The sequence below is a fragment of the Elephantulus edwardii genome, unplaced genomic scaffold (genome assembly GCF_000299155.1).
Source record: "Elephantulus edwardii isolate Elephantulus edwardi_28Jun2011 unplaced genomic scaffold, EleEdw1.0 scaffold00573, whole genome shotgun sequence".
NCBI lineage: Eukaryota > Metazoa > Chordata > Mammalia > Macroscelidea > Macroscelididae > Elephantulus > Elephantulus edwardii.
Window position 1 is genome coordinate 1 of NW_006400323.1, and position 4,621 is coordinate 4,621.

General features: G+C 42.8%; 1 pseudogene; it reads right to left on the reverse strand.

The window, feature by feature from the left end:
• Positions 1 to 106: 106 nt before the first annotated feature.
• Positions 107 to 4,621, reverse strand: part of LOC102875805 — a 19,735-nt pseudogene continuing 15,220 nt past the window's right edge.

Here is a 4,621-nt window from a genome sequence, read left to right on the forward strand (position 1 = left end):
GCCACACTCACCTCCCGGGGACTGACCACCACCCTGGTCCTCCGCGCGCACTCACCTCCCGACCCCCGGGGACTGACCACCACCCTGGTCCTCCGCGCACACTTACCCGTGGACGCTCGGCTGGACACTCAGCCGCTTAGGCCGCGGGGTGCGGGAATGGCGGGAAGCGGCTGCGGCGTCTGGCGGAAAAAGGCCCGGCACTCGGGGCCACAGCGCTGGACGGCGGAAGCGGCCAACAAGAACAAGAGAGGAGAACCCTGACTTCCCTGCTGGGCGATGAGCACAAATATGACGGAGACAAAGAAAAACGGGCGCCTTCACAGTAGTCAGTAACTATACATGCCGAAAGCGGAAGTTAGCGAACTTCTGCTTCCGGTTTCTGGCACTGGAGGTCCCGCACAAAAAGCCGTCCGTGTGAGCACAGAGGGACCGGAACCCGAGTTCCGGGCGGAGCGACAGGCTTAATGTGAAGGAGACAAAGGAAAAAACACAGTGTCACAACAGCTGTGATAACAAAAGAGGCCACAGCCTCTCAGCACGTCTCCAACTCGGGTTTCTGAGCAGCTCAGTGTCTCAGAGAAACGCCTCTGGGCGGAAAAAAAATGTACTAACTCCCCAAGCTGACCTTTTATTCTTACTTTCTCTCTTGGAATCCTATAGGGTTGATTTTCCCTAAACTGTTCCACATGTGTTGAAAACGGAAGAACAGGTGACCTTCAAGTCGGTGTTGATTTTCAATAGGTGCATGGTCTGAATTCAAGAACCTCAAGTATGGGGAGGAGGGTGGAGAGAATGGTGCGGCAATGAAGGAGTGAAAGCCCAGAACCCCTGTGAATGTTCATTGAAACTAATAAAATTTAATAAAAAATAAAAAAAAGAACCTCAAGTAGTCAATTTAAGCTCGTGCTGCAATATTGAAAGATAGGATGGGCAGTATGATCCAGGAAAAAAAATAAAAAGAGAAAGGGAATATATTGACTTGACTCACTATACTAGAAAGAATTAAGTGATACTGAAAAATTTCAGGAAGGATCATATGAACGGGAGCCAATGGTAATGAAAGAGGAAGTGGAAGCTGCATTGAAGGAATTTGGGGGGGGGGAAGGCCCCAGAAATCAATGAGATATCAATTAACTTGTTTCAATTAACAGATGCAGCCTTGGATGCATTCACCAGTCTATGTCAGGAAATTTGAGGACAGCTGGTGGCCAACGGATTGGAAGAGGTCCTTATTGAGTCCCATTTCCCAAGCACAGTGAATCAACTGAATGTGGAAATTATCAAACAATGTCACTGATACCACATGCAAGGAAAATAATGCTAAAGATAATTTTAAAAAATAGATGAAACAGTACGTAGAGAGGGAAGTGTCATTAATTCAAGAGGGGTTTGGAAGAGGCATGAGGAATCATCATTGGTGATGTCAGATGGATCCGAGCTGAAAGTAATGTATACCAGAAGGATGTGTATTTGTGCTATATTGACTAGGCAAAGGCGTTTGACTGTGTGGAACGTGACAAATTGTGGCTGACACTGAGAAGAATGGGAATCCCAGAGCACTTGACTGTACTCATGAGAAACCTTTATCTCCCATCAGGAAGCTGGTGTGTGAATGGCTAAGTCGTCAGTGTGAGGCTGGTGTAAGACAGCACCCAGTTCAGATCTTTTGTTCATATGGTTGCTATGAGTTGTACTTGACTGAACAGTACTTAAAAACAACTAAGAACCACACGTACTTATTTCCACAATACATTAACCTGCACAGGAGAGAAGCTAGTCACAAACATATGACTCAGTTTCCTGGAGCGCTTGCATCTGTGCAGTGGGGTCTCCAGGGAAGTAGAGGGGGCTGGTCTGGGATTGGAAGTCACAGGTTCAAGGTCAGACCCTGGAAGGGTGGGAGCTGTGCAGGTGCACTTGTGTCTGAAGCTGAACTGTCACCTTCTTCTGGGTGAAGTCAAATGCTAAAGGTCATAGGATTTGCGGCCAGAACTGGGAGTGGAGGACCCACTGAGGTGAGGCCATAAACTCCAGGCATATATGAAAGTGAGGGCTGGTGCTAAGGTCAACTCCCATGTGCTTAATACACAGAGTGTTTCCAGCTAACCATAGGCCAAACATCTCCTCTATGAACCCACCTCTTCTACAGGGGACAACGATAAGCTTTATCATCACACTGGATTTAAAGCCTTGGAAACCTGATAGGGATTCAGTAGTAAGTGGGACTCAAGTTGAAAGCAATGAACTTCTCAGTATCCAGCACTTTAGTCACATGCTCCGAAAGTATTATCCTGAAAGACACTGAAGAGTAAAATAATCCACTTTGTACCAGTAGACAATAAAAGAAAAGCCACGAATGACTTGAAATGTCTTGTATAAATGAGATCCTTTTCAAAAATTAATTTTAAAGCAAGTTTACAGAGACTTGGGGTTTCCAGTCATTCATCGTTGCACCATTTCTCCCTGCCCACCGCCTCCCCCCAGTTCACTCTTCTCTTTGAAAAGAAAAACTCTTTCATGGTTACCCAGTCTTTGTCTTCTTGATGTTAAGTTTAAATCCATATTGAAGCCTATAATCCCTGACCTTTTGCAGCAAGCACTTCAGGTCTTCTTCAGCAAGCAAGGTTGTTATCATCTGCATAACATAGGTTGTTGATGAGGTTTTCACATATCCTGATGTCACATTCCTCCTTATACCACTCTGCTTTCTGAATGATCTGATATACATATAGACGAAAAAGTTATGGAGACAGAATGCAACCCTGAAGCCCTCATTTCCTGATTTTGAGCCATGCAGTGTTTCTCGGCTTTGTTCTGAGGACGGCTTCCTTGTCTAAGTTTTGCATAAGCACAGCCAAGTGTTCTGGGATTCCCATTTTTCTCAAGGCTACCCCAAAATTGTTGTCATCATCTACACAGTCAAATGCCTTTGCACAGTCAATGAAACAATGATAGACATTCCTTTGGTACTCTTTGCTTTCTGCCAACATCCATCAGACACTGCAATAATGTCTCTAGTGTCACAACGTCTTCTGAACACAGCTTGTATTTATGGTATTCTCTGTGAATATATTGTTCAAGTGTTCTCTGCATGATCTTCAGCAGGACTTAGCTAGTGTGTGATATTAATGATGTTGTTGATTGTCATCAAGTCAAGCACGACTCATAGCAACCCCAGAAATAAAAGACGTGAAGCCTTTCCTTAACTATTATCATTTCTGAAAGTTCATAGGCTTTCCAGAGGATGCCACTCCTTCTCACAGCAGTGATATTCTTTGATAATATCCATGCTCTCTCAGGTCTTTTTTTTTAAATGGGAATAAATATTGTTTCCTTCCAATCACTTGGCAAAGTAGTTGTTCTCCAAACTTCTTGGCACCACTTGTGAGTACATCCAGGGCCGCATCTCTTTGTGCAAATACGTCAATTGGGATTCCACCAATAGTTGGGGGTGGTTTATTTTTTGCAAAGTCCTTCAGAGCAGCCTGATCTTCCTCCTTCATCCCCATTGCCTCTTGATCATATGTTGTTTCTTGAAATTCTTCTGTGTCAGTCAATTCTTTTTGAAACAATGACTCTGAATACTCCTTCGATCTTCTTGTAATTCTTCCCAAATCATTCATATTGAGCCCATTGCAAGTAACCTTAAGCATTGCACCTAGTGGCTTGAACTTTTTCAAGCTTTAACAGATAGTATCTAGCGTTTTTATCACTCATATTTGTGCTCATTCTCAACTTCCTGGACCATTGGTGGAAGGAAACAAACAAGCTGCTATTTTAATTCAGGCTAATTTTTTTATTCTCCAATCTCTAAACTTCAATACTTTCATACTAATTCTCAAAGGCTTCATGTGCAGTATGGTATTTCTCTGAAAGATGCAATATAAGATTATTTTCTTTGCTCCAACCTGTACTCTTTTTAAGAGAGCACTCAATAGGTGTCAATCCTCGAGAACGAAGCCTAATGAGATTTGACAAATGGATGTTAAGTCATATGTCTGCGTAGGGGAAATGGGCTTACGTAGACATTACAGTAGGCACTTTTTCAGTATTTACTTAACGATGCTCCCATGAAGTAGTAAATGGATTGCTACAGTTATTTAGTATTTGTTGCATTGATTTGCTGGTCAGGAAGTTTCAAAGCAACATAAAACTGATAAGGGCCCTGTTTATAGCAGGAAAAAATGGATTTATGCTGTTCTGAATGGAATATACATCCTATTATTGGAATACTTTACAATCCTCAAGGGTAAGCAATTGGAGAATGTACTCATCGTGCATTAAAAGTTCTATTTAGCACCAAAAGAAGACAAAGGTAAATAATTCAGTTGAAAAATGGGCACAGGATATGAACAGACACTTCACCAAAGAAGACATTCAAGATGGCCAACAAGCACATGAAGAAATGATCAAAACCCTAGCTCTAAGAGAGATGCCAATCAAAACAACTATGAGATATCATCTCACCTCAGTGAGAATAGCTAAATTTAACAGAACAGGAAGCAACAAATGCTGGCGAGGTTGTCGAGAAACTGGAACCCTTATTCACTGTTGGTAGGACTGTAAAATGGTGCAACCACTGCGGAAAGTGGTGTGGTGCTTTCTCAAAAAGTTGCAAATA